The 13004-nt window shown below is 39.5% G+C and overlaps 1 protein-coding gene across 9 annotated transcripts in view; it reads left to right on the forward strand.

The window, feature by feature from the left end:
- The window catches only part of LRRC4C (leucine rich repeat containing 4C), a 1085469-nt gene that overhangs the window by 976170 nt on the left and 96295 nt on the right, over positions 1-13004 (forward strand). For 8 of the 9 annotated variants that reach the window (XM_064492434.1, XM_064492435.1, XM_064492432.1 and 5 more), the window contains one exon: positions 1162-1240. The exons of the other annotated variant lie outside the window; for it this stretch is intronic. The gene's annotated coding sequence lies outside the window, so the exon portion shown is untranslated. The remainder of the gene's footprint in view (positions 1-1161; positions 1241-13004) is intronic. 9 annotated transcript variants of the gene reach the window in all.

The raw sequence follows: 13004 nt of genomic DNA on the forward strand, positions 1-13004 counted from the left end.
CTATAAATGACAGGTGATAATAATAATAGTGATAGATGCTTATTGGATGAGACAGGGTCTATGGAATTCTTATTCTCTTGGCTGACCACATCCTGTATACAATTATTTAGACGTAGATAGTAGCTTTCCTTAAATGTGTTACTGCTGACAGGACGCAGTGTTTCAGGTTCACTCGTGTATGTCATTAAATTGAGCCCAATCAATTAAACTTTGATTTAGTGATTGACTTAACTGATAGGGGCATTGGCAGTGCCCACTTCTGCATACAGAATATCCGGGTCCTGCCTTGTTGTTGTATTCAAATGTCCTTTAAAAATTCTAAACCATTGCCCGACTTTCTGATTGCTCATGAGAAAATAGTAAGGATAAAAAGAAAAAGGGAAAGATGGAAACTCATTTATAAAAATAAACAGAAGTTATTTCCATGATCCTACCCTAGATGAATGAGGAATGGAAGATAAGTGAATGTAGCGAAAGCCTGACCATTGATCGTGACAGGTCCTCCATTCAAAGGCTTGAATTCGCCTTTTTCACTAAGCATACCAACTCTTTGTTTATTAACATAATAAAATTGTAGTAAAATAAAAAGGTTTCGCTACGGACTGGACAAGCCCAGACGGCTGATTCAAAGATGGTAAAATGTGCAGCTCCCTGGAGCCTGGAGTCCCTTTTAAGGCTGCTTTTGAGTGACTTGTCCGGGTGGGGAGTCTTCAGGAGGAAACACGTCTTTGTCTGGGGTTGGGTCAAGGGCTGGGTTCCTAGGGCTCCAAGGAACCTTGAGGAGACATCCCTGAGGCAAAGCCCAGACAGAGGGAGTCACCAGACCCTCGGAAGGGGGAGGAGAGGATTCACCATCACTCCAGACTGGTTTTCAGTTGCAACATCCCTCAGGCAAAGAATATGCCAACAGCCGTTCTCTCCTGATCTGACTCTGGTGGCCGCGGCAGCCTCCCAGGTTCTGAAGTCTCAAGCTGAGATACAGTGTCAGTAAGCTGGAACACCAGCAGTGCCAGGGGCCACTTAAATACCTTTTCATCTGCTTGTACGTTGCTTTTGGAGGGGGAGATACTCTAGGATGTGGCTCCTTATCTTGCAGGAATAATGGCACTTTCCAGCTGTCTGGGATCCTATATCACCAAGTCCAATCACCTCATTTTGCAGGTCACGAAACTGATGCTGAGAGAGAGGGGCCTTACCCAGTTACTGAGCTAGTCCGTGACGGACCGCCGTGGAGCTTACGGTAAGTTGAGTGGCCTCGCTGGGCTTCTCTTCCCAAATCTGTAAAATGGAAGTAGGTCTACACTGTCTCTCTAAAATCTCTTCTTATTCTAATATTCTACTGATAGGATTTTTAACTTTAGACTCCGAACTACCAGTGTGAGTTCCAGTTTGCAACAAGCAAGAAGCTCTTATAAAAAATGATGCATTTGGGGGTGTCTAAATGACAGTGTTTAAGCATCCTGATGCAGGCTCAAGTCCTAGTCAATATTTTGCATTGTGTGCGGATCCTTAACTGAGTATAGGGCATAGATTTGAATTCCACATTTTGAAAATGCACCCTGGTTGTGAGTATGGTTGATAACTTACTCTGTTGTGTTCTAACACTACAAACAGCTGCTTAATAAAACTAATAATACGTTTCTTTATTAACACTGCCTTATGTTTTACTCATGGCTGAAAAGTTCAGGTCACATGAAAGAGTACGGATGCTGAAGAGGTCCTGCCGTACAGGATAACAGTGCCAAAGTCTGCTTTTAATTTGTTGAAAACTATTGTTTATGAACAAGGATTGGCTTTTTTTCTCTCTCATATCTTCAGTGGACACATTTTAGAAAAACTGACAGCAAGTCCGTTAGGCAATGGCAGCTGTAAAAGCTTTCATCAAGAGTGCGCATGTTTTGTGTCTCTGTATGAAATAAGCTGGGTTCCGGGGGTGGCAAGAGTGAAATAAACCTGGGGTTTCAAGTCATTGTCTCTCTGGATTATGGGGGAGGGGGCGCGTGTGTAGGAGGCCCATGAAATTTAATATCCCTTTTCCGTTTCTTTCCCCTAAATTCATAATGCAAGTCTTTCTTGTCTTTTCAGATTCCCCCTATCAGGTACCTTAAATATCCATCTTCCTCTGTTAAATATGTGAACTTAGTTTATTTCTGAAGTACAGCTTATAATGCAGAGAATTCTGAGATTAGAAGAATTTGTTAGTTATGAGGGAAGCATCTTTATACCATTATTCATGTCATTCTCAGATACTTATTACCTAGATGGCATTTGTTAAGTTATATATAGTAGTGTTTTCAGGGATAGTATAAGGATCAAATGAGATAATGTATATGAAAGAAATGTGTACAATAAAGCATGATAGAAATCTTTTTTTTTATGCTGCACATTAAAGCAAATGGATAAATATATAGAAAACAGTAAGGGGTAGAGAAGGAGAGCGTGTGAGAAGCAAATACTTTACTTTTCCAATAAAACTCATGGCTTAGAACAAAGAGACTTCCAGGATGCAAATGAAATATCGCTGCTAGAGTATCCAGTGCTCAGGCCTCTGAAAATGTTACATACATTTGAGTTGCTTGAGGATACTGTTAAATGCAAAGTCTGATTCTGTAGGTCTAGGTCTGCAAGTCTGCTTTTCTGAAATTCTTCCATCTGATGCTGCTGCTGCTGGTCTCCAGGACTTTGAGTAGCAATATCCTGCTCCATCAGATTAAGAGGCGTGGCCAGAAGTAAGCTAGGTATCCTACCGGGAAAGAAATCAATTTGTTAACATGTTTGTTGGGATTTCGTCTCTCAAGGGAGTACCATCCAGCCTGGTTAAGGCACCCACCCACCCACCTCACCCCACCCCACCCCACCCCGGCCCTTGCCACACAATGTAGGAGCTTTCTGCACTGTCTGGTTTTATTATTAAGTGTTGAGAAAGCTTTCTGCTTCTCTTGGCTGGGCTTTCTAGTGGAAAGATGGCAGCTAGAGAGAGGTTTAGATACAACACAATTAGGAATAAGGAAGATCTTGGGAGCCAACACATTAGGAAGGCGGTGGAGTTCTTTTTTGCTTCTTTAGCAGGCCTTATCTCACAGAGACCACTGAATCCTGCCTGAAGAATTTTGGACACGCCGTTGGTTGTCTGAGCCGTCTACTCTCCCTTGGGATGTTGCATATTTATGCTGAGCTGGGTGACTCACTTCTCTAAGATAAATATGAAAGAGGAAGAAACCGTATGTGATGTCCCTCGTTTTTTGATATTCTCCCTTCCATTCGATACACATTGACTAAGTCCTAGGTTACAAAGGAGCAGACCAGGCACTGGCAGGGACATAAAGATCACGAGAGGCAGTCCCAGGGATTCTCAGTTTGCATTTAGACAAACTGACATGAGTGACAGACAGACACACCGACCAAATACAAAGCAGGCTGCGTCTAAAAAAAATTTAGCTCTGGAAATACCGTGTTAGAGAGCTGAAAAAAAAAAAATAGAAATCAGCTCTGCTGGGGAGGGAGTTAGGGAGACTTTGCGAAGGGGGAAGAATTTGGAACATGGTCATTTGCACGTGGAGGCCAGAAGACAGCTGGAGGCAAAGTCTTTGTTGTATTGCAGGCATATAAGTAGAGAGCTCGAGCCAAGAGACATAGGTTAGTGTCATCTGACTAACACACTGCTGAGATTAAAATACCATTCTTTGGAATTCAGGCTAACCCTAGAGCTTGAATGGGATTGTTGGAGGTGAGGGAGGACCTATCTGGATGGTGTTTTTGCTGTTGCTTCTCTCAAATTTTGATTTTTTTTTTTTTTTTTTTTTTTGCCCCTCTGGGCCTAGTTCATTAGAATCTGCAGGAGAAAGGATCGCCTTATATACTAACACCTGTCCTTAGCATATAGGGCACAGCACTTCAGAAGGTACATGAATCAGGGATGGGAAAGGGAAATATTTTCAAACTGCCTTAGAAGTGTGTTTTCATGGTCAGCCATTTACCCATTCAGTGATCCTTCTTTACAACTCTGACACTCCCATGGGATAAGGATGTTCACTTCTCAAACTCGTGTGAATTAAAATTCCTTTTTAAATGAACTTTGCCATGATAGTTACTTTGCAGTGTTGGTTGGTCGTAAAGATGAAGCCTTTTTATATCTCTTTGATATGATGGCACTTAGACATTTAAAAAAATAATAATTCTGGAACCCTCCTCTGGTTGCTGATTGCCCTGCCTGGTGCCATTAGCTGGGTGGGATACTGGGGTACCATCTGGGATTGCTGTAGTCCATGCAGTCTAAGGATTAAGTGCAGACAGAAGTGAGGATAATCAAAGGACATGAGTCATTATCAAATCCAAGAGCAAGTTTGGGGTCATTGCCAGGAGGCGAAGTACATTAAAAAATCAGAGGTAATCAAGAACATGTCAAGAAAGAGTTGGATAAAGCAGTGCCCACTTGTTCTTACTGGATATTGAATGTGTTGGCTGAGACTGGCTTAGAGAACCAAGAAAGTATTTGAAAACATTGTTCCGTCTTCTGTATTGCCCACCCATGGAAAATACTCTCTTAAGAGCGCAGATGAATGATGTGAAGCTTGTGCTATTATGCAGTCGGCCCTCTATATCTGCAGGGTCCACATCCAAAGACTCAACCAACCATGGATCAAAAATATTCAGGGGAAAAAAAAAACTCTGAAAAGTTTCAGAAAGTAAAACTTGAATTTACCATGCTGGCAGCTATTCACATAGCATTTACATTGTCTTCACGGCTGTTTACATAGCACTTAACTTGTAATAGGGATTATAAGTAATCTAGAGATGATTTAAAGTATATGGGAGGATGTGGGTAGGTTATATGCAAATACTGTGCCATTTTACATAAAGGACTTGAGCATCTGAGGATTGGGGGATCTGTGGGTGTCCTGGAAACCAATCTCCGCACAGATACCGAGGTCGACTGTATTAACTTCAGATCCTTTTGCATTCCTCTAAGCAAAGTGATGCACCACCTGTGCTAAAAATGCGTTTTAAATGTATATGAATTAATTAAAATCCAAGAGACTCCAGACACAGTTGACTCTATGAGACTCTAATTTTTTTTTTTTTTTGAAGTCCATTCAGCTGTGGCTGTTTACAGGTTACTTTGCACCCTTTGTCATTTGTTCTGTCACTGCTTCTTCTTTAACTTCCCTCTTCTCCTTCTCGAACTCCGATGTTGGTGCTCTGAGATATCATTATTTTGGTTCTTGTAGCTTGCTGTCAATAACAAATCCAGGTAGTAACCAAACATCAAGGGCATAAATATTTCCCACTGAGAGTTAGTTTAACGATCATCTAGCATTCATCCCTTTTGTTTTTGAGTTTAAACAAACAAATAAGACACTGAAAGGAATTATAGGGGAGAGTAAAAGAGAGGGATGTGAGAATAACAGAAAAGGAATGAGGAAATAAAACCAACGTTTATTAGGTGCCAACATGTACCAAAGACTTCACTAGTTCCTTTATAGACATGGTGCTGCTCTGTCCTTGCCATGACATTGTGTTGGGGACGTCATCAAGCCCACTTTACCACTGGGCAGACAGAGAGGAAGGGAGGTTCTAATTAGAGATGAAAGTCATGCAGGTGCCCACCAGTGGAGCTGAGCGAATACCTGGATCTCTAACTGCTCTCTGCCATCAGGCTCAAAATGGGACGGTTGGTGGCTGCAGTGAAAGTGCCCATCCTTCTTTGTTCACGGAGCAGCTTGGACTCTGCCGAGATAAACCATTTAGTAAAAAGGCAGAAAAAGAATGAGAATTGAGTAAAAGCTATAGTTTCACTCCCTTCCAACCAGGTGAGTGACGATTGTCACTATGCAAAGATGAGTTTGTTTGGGAATAGCACATGAATTGCAATTCAGGACAAGCAAACTACGGCAAACCACACTGGAAGAAACAAAGGGGAGGCCAGCCTTTGTTAGGTCTGGGAAGAAATCGGGGAGGGTTGTTTTGAACAGAAGTTTACTGGGGGAGAATTTGGGGTTGCTGTGGTTTCTTTCTCTCAAGTGGTAGCAGTCTCTCTCTTCCTGCTGATCATGTCAGTTGAGACCAGAGGAATACCTGCGTGAGAGCTCTCCCTTCATGGCTTCCTGACTCCATGTTAAATCAGGTTTCTTTTATGCATTTTCACACCTTGAACCTAACATATACGGGCTGCTCTGTGGTGGTAATCATCTTTGGACCTGAATATGACCTGTCTATCCCTTAGTCAGCAATTAGGAACCATGCTGTGTGGCCCCAGAGCTGTCTAGTCCCTTGATATATAGTCTGTATGTGCTTAATATGCATAAATTGATTTTTCAAATAAGTCAAGATGACCATGTGCGTGTGTGTGTGTGTGTGTGTCTGTGTGTGTGTTTTCTTTATAATCCCTATCTAGACTTAGGTATTGTAAAATACCTTCTCAGCTCTGCACATTTGTTCTTTAAAGAGCTACATATTAGGCACTCACTGCATCCTACTGTTTTGGGAGTTGTGTTAGTCAGGATTGTCTGAACTCTGCTGTGGTAGCAGATCCATCCTAAAGTCCCAATGGATTAACACAACAAAAGTTTATTTTTTGTGCTTGCTAAGGTTACCGTGGGCCTGCCTGTTCTCCAGGGTGGCGCCCTCTGAAGTGATGTGGGGACCAGGCTATCTTATGCCTTTCCCTTCTCAACCCATGGCTTCCAGATTGCTATCACAGGGGAAAAGAGAATGGGAGAGTCCTCAGGGAGGATTTTCTCTGCCTCCCCTCCCCTAAAGTGACACATATACTATTTACAATCCACTTGTCCCAGGTCATCTGGCCCCACCTAACGGTGAGGACCCTGGCAGGGAGGGGCTGGAAGTAGCCTTCTCTACGCCCGAAAGGAAGAACTCATAGATCCTGGTGAGCGCTGTTGAGGGACCACAAGTTCTGGGAGAACAAAGATGAAAAATTTTGTTACCTCCTATGAGAGCTGTGTAGTCATATGAGGAAAACAATAATTACAGGGGGGTATTTAGGGCTGTATTACAATTTGGCAGGGCTGGTAGCTCCTTAAGCCCGCAGCTGCTGTTCTCTTTGGAGAGTTCCTTTTTCATCTGAAATAAGTGACTTGGGATTTAAAAATTCCTTGTGTTCTCTTGTGCTCATCCTGTCCACTTTGTTTTCTTCAGTCGAGGTCAAACCGTGTTTAAAAACGTAGCCTGGGTCTTAGGACTTCCTTTCTGGAACCAGTGACCTGATGGCAGTCAACAGAATCCAGAAAATTTTCCTTGCCCACCATGAGCCATGAAGGGCAGAATGAACAGCTCTCTCTTTGTTGGCCACTTGTTCCTTATAAACACCTCAGCATTTATGACGGGCATCGTCAAATACAGAGATGGTTTTTCTGGCCTCAGCCATACAAACAGCAAAGCTTATGCATTGGGAAAGATCTATGCCTTGTGGGAAAATCAGAGTGAACGAATGAAAACTACAAATAAGGCCACGCAAGTTATGTTTAGGTTTGAGAGCATGAACAGGTCCATGGGGCTAGGTTGAAAATGTCACGTTGCCAGAGTGTCTAGATATTTTCTCTTTGTGTTGGGTATAGGTGCTTGGGTTACAACTCTTTTACGTAAAAATCCTCAGTGAAGAGCTAAAAAGTTAGTGTCATGTCGATATGTAAGGAATGCAAGAATAAAAAACTGTACCATTTTCTGAAAGTTTCTTTCAGGGTGAGAGCAATTTTCACTATTTGGATCTGATTTATAACTGTAATGTGCCTTATCAAAGATTTAAGTATTTGGTTTTCACTGTCAGATGTTTCAACAATTGCTTTCTGTGCCTTGATTTTCAACTTCCATTGACTTAAAGTTATATCCATATAAAGGATTTGGTTCTTCAGCATTTAGACATATGTTATGGCCTCTAAGTAAGTGTTTTCATTGAATCTTGAGAGGAGGTATAGTTTTTGAGATTTTGAAGATAAACTCAAAAGGCAAACTATGAAAATCACACAAATAATAGTAATGATAATAATATAATCGTGCATATTCACTGAGCATTCTTTATGATCCAGGTATCAAGCTAAGTGTTTCACCAGGATCTTTTCATTTAATCTGCATGTTTATAAGAGGCAGGGATTCTTACTGGCCTCGCTTTACAAGGGGCTTAAGAGATGTTACATAAATTGCCTAGCGTCACATGATCAGAAAATATCTGTCTGACCTACTTAAAGTTAGCCAGCCCTTGACCTGCTACAAGATATTTGGTTGGTTTCTAAAGCTGTGAATAATACACTACACCAAAATATAACCAAAGAAAACTTCAGCCTAAACTGTGTATTTTAACTTGCATAAAGGGAGTATAACTTAACAAAAGTACGGTAGTTAGAATGACGTTTGGAGATATACCTTAAGCAGTAGGAGTACATTCATTGTTTATTTGGAATTATCTATAGCAAAAACCCAATACCTAGTACAGTAGTCCTCAACCAGGGGCACTTTTTCTCCTCACCTAGGGGACAGTTGGCAAAGTGTAGAGACATTCTGTTGTGATGACCGGGAGGAGGGGTCGAGGCTAGAAATGTTGAAACATCCTACAGTGCACAGGGAAGCCCCAGGTATTATCCAGACCAAAATACCAGTAGCACCAAGGTTGATCTTGTACAAAAGCGTCGTCTCTTGTTAGATAGGTGAACTCGTGTAATTAAGAGCTCAATCTTTGGAGTCAGTAGAACCTGGCTTCAGTTCTGGCTCATGGCTTGACCTTGGGAGTTTAGGCTCTCTCAGTCTTCATTCAGTTACCTACAAATTGGAAATCATGGTAATTCTTACCCTACAGGTTGTTCTGAAGGTTAAATGAGAGAATGCGTACAAAGTGATTAGCATGATCCCCTGGAATTCAACAATGATCAGTAATTTTAGCTGAAGAAATGATAAACTTTGGTTAAATATTCAAAGTTAGAATTGTCTTTTGAGACCCTCAGAGACTGCCTTTGAGCAGGTGTTAGAAAGAGCTTCCTCCAGGTCAGAGAGCTTTGTTTTAAGTCTTATTTCCTCTACTTATCAGCGGTGTGACCTTGAGCAAATGCCTTAGAACTCTCTGTGCCTTCGTTTCCGCATCTCTCAGATAAGGGTGTAAGTAGTATGTATCTTCTAGAGTTTCTCTGAGGCTTAAATGAGAGTATAAATTTAAAGTCCTTAGAACAGTGTTTATCACTCAGAAGCAGACAGTTGTTAGCTCTCATTATTCATTTACTTAATATTGTTAGATAAGGCATAAAATGTATATCAATTTTCTAAGTAACTGAACATTACCTTTTGAAATACAAGCCCATTTTTTTTAACAATTAGAGTAATGAAAATTGCTCTAAAATTATACTTTAAATTCCCTTGCTTATTTTAAAATGAGTGCTAAATACTATTTCACATTTCATTGGTAAGTCGGGAACTTTGTCATCATACTTTTGTTTCTTGTAGTGGATTATGGTCCATGAAGCTTTTCAAACTATTGATGTTTGAGGATTGTTCTTACTGTAGGCTGCTGGACTGTTTCATTCTTTTCTCTGCTTTTTAAAAAATACCATTTTTGCTTCCTTTCTGGCGAAAGATCAGCTGTTTGGGTCTTGTAGTCTCTATCTTAACTTTTCTAAATATCTGCATTAATTAGCTGATCAATATTTATTGAACACGCTATGTGCTATGCACTCTAAGGTATATTAGTGACCCAAACGAAACAGTCCTTTCTTAGAGTTTACTATTTAGCAGAGGTAAATATTGAAGACATAATGCCAGTTAACTGTTTACTTCAAATGCGATCTATGCCAAGACTGAGCAGTATCAATTGCTATCCTTAGGGCCAAACCCTTTTGGCATGGGCTATAAGACAGGCCTTCTTGGAAAACTGATCATCAAGTGGCAGTCTGAAAAGTGAGAGAGCATTAGCCCAGAAAAGAGAACAAACATTACAAGCAGATGCAACAGCATGTGTAAAGGTCTTGATTTTGGACAGGTCATGGCATTAAATGAAGGCATTTTTTTGAAGTCCAGTATGACTAGAAACTGGAAAAGAAAATCCAGGTTGGTGGTAGTATTGATGAGGATAGAAAGATAGCCAAGGGCTGGATTAAGCATGGTCTTCTAATGCCTGCAAAAGATTTATGGGGTTAAAGGTTTGATAGACAATGGTAAGCCATTAGAAAATTTATTCTTCTTGTTAATGTGACAGATTTTCATGTGAAGAATGACTTAGGAGTAGGAAAGATTGGAAGCAGAGACACCAGTTAGATTGCTGCTGTGGTGGTCCAGTCAAGATGTGATGCAAGCTGTCCAACTTGTGTCTCCAATGGAAGTAAACAGTTTCTGAGAAATACGACCTAAAAGTTCTCTGTGAGATGAAGGTTGATATTTAGTTTCTGGACTTGGAAAGATTCATTTTGGCTTGTTTACCTTCCACCTTATTCTTGGCAATGCGCCAGAAGGTTACAGCTGATGAATAGTCTGTTTCCAAATGAGTGAAACTACACAGCAATAATAAAAATGAAATCGTATTTATATAATACTTAAAAACTGTCACGTATTGCATTTAATCAGCAAATTTTCATAGCAAGTGATTTTTACCCCCACTGTCCTTAGAAGACCGTGGTCTAAGTTGATGTACCTTAATGTATGGGCAGTAGGAAATGTCTAACTCAATAAGCCATCACACGTAATAGAAAATTTCACTTGTCCTATCTTACAGAGAAAGTTGGAATTGAGTAGAAGTGGTCTTCCATTTCGTTCTTTGCATAATAGGGGAGATACAAAAATGTTGACTCATGAGTTCTTGGTTTTAGCCACGAGTGCTCTGACAAAAAATACAAAACTTTATATATTGAAATAAGATATTTACTTAACATCTATGCATACAAAATATATGCCATGTGAAATATGAATTGTGTGAAGATTAAATATGTATACACAGAGCTGTGTTGTGTAGGGTCTTGAATGACATAGTTAGAAAAATTGGACATTCTATTTTGAACATCTATAAAACCTATTCAGTAGGGGAGAATCAATTGAGATCATTTAGACAAAGTGCTTGATTTAGCACCTAACACATAATATTTAATATATTTAAAATATGCATATATAGTTTAGATATAATTTTTTATCATACATTGACTATATGGTTTATTATAAATCATATGAGTAGATAATTTGATATAAGATTACATACACAGATACAAATGTACATCTATGCACATACATACACTGTATTAGCTATTGATTATTACAACAAAAATGGTTGCACAGTGATACTCAAAATAACATACAGCCTTATAGACATATTTGGTAAAATTAGTTTAGTTTTGCATTTTGGGGGGGGGGGGGTGGTTATTTATGTTCTGGGAAGTTACCATAACGCAGATGTTAAATGTTAGCCATGAAGATACGATTTCACATGAGTTGAGATTCTGGCTCAGTTTCTATATCCTGCTTTCTCTCATTCACTCATTCATTTCTCTATTCATTATTTAAACAGATATTTACTAGAACTCTACTCTCTGCCAACAACTATAACCTGTCCTTAAGAGTCTTACAGTCTTGTAAGGGAACAAACATGAAAGCAAATAATTGCAATAAAAATGATGTCAACAATGTGCGGTACATCCTTTGACAGTAAGAACGTACCTACTCTTATAGATAACATATGGCTAATTATTTTGTACATATTTGTGGATCATTAAAAAAACAGAGAATAGACGTTAAATAGAAACTTAAAGGAGTATTTCTTTCTAAGTATCTATTTTTTATTCAGCCTCTTGTCTTCATCTACCACCTACACGCCAAAGACGACCAAATGATTATCAGTCATTTCTATCGCTTTTTCTTACTCCGGAATCCTATTTTCATCCAACTTTTGGCAATCTGTAGGTAGATGTTCCATAGATATCTCAAATTCATTCTGCCTAAAACAAATTCATTATGCTCCTTCCTCTTACAAAAATGATTTCTCCTCCAACATGTCGAAACCCTGTTAAATGTATCGCCACCCACAAAATCACCTCACTGAAGTCTCCAAGTCCTGGTCAATGTTCATTCAGTGTCTGCCCTTGGCCAGTTGGTCATCAAGTCCTCCTCATCCCCTACCAATTTTCTTCCTCTCCCTTTTAGGTAAACACATGCACGCACACCCCTTATGCCCCAAATTAACAGGATAAGAAAGCAATTTGCAAGTTGCTAGGCAGCAATAGTTGAAGGGAAATCTCAGAAAATCAAGCCAGTGACTTGGTTATTGTGTTATCACTATGTTGATCCTTTTTCTGTGAGTTATAAATGTTTATTTTTAACATGGAATACTATTTTAAATTCTGTTGATCTGTGGACTTCAAAAGCATCCTCATACACATTTCCACATTGATATACTTGCTGAATTTCTCTTTCCTTCCCATCTCATATTTTATGCTTCTAAGGGTAGTTCCAGCTATGAATCTCAGAGTCCTTTTCAAATGCCTGACTGCTCAGGTTTTGGATGGGAGATGCATACTGCAGTCCCTATTTATGGAGAAGTATGTTATTCATTGATACTAGTCATTGAAAAGAAATAATCAACATCACAATAATGAACAATATCACAAGTTGGCCCTGACCATATTCTGAGTGTTCCTGAAAATTCCTTCTGGTCCATACTCTTTAAAGGGTCACTTATTAATTCATAAGTGTAAGTACAAAATTTTCTGGAACATATAGCTGCACAGGAAGTGGTGAATCCTATTGTCCCTTGTAGGGTTTTTTTGTTTTTTTTTAAATCTGTGAGCATATAGATTCCTAAACATCCCTGAACCTAGGGAAATGTTTCTACATTTCTAAGGAAAGTAATTGGGAAAATAACTATAACAGTTTTCTTTTTTGTCCTTTTTTTCATTTTTTGTCCTTTTTTTCATTTTTTTGTGTGTTTTTAAATAGTTTGATATCCTGGCAAATTATGTGGGATGGTGTTAATATAAACTATAGGTTAAAATGGAATGTTTACCTATGTCTTTAAATCTGGAGTTATA

Source organism: Camelus dromedarius, chromosome 12, assembly GCF_036321535.1.
Source record: "Camelus dromedarius isolate mCamDro1 chromosome 12, mCamDro1.pat, whole genome shotgun sequence".
In the NCBI taxonomy this organism is placed as follows: Eukaryota; Metazoa; Chordata; class Mammalia; order Artiodactyla; family Camelidae; genus Camelus; species Camelus dromedarius.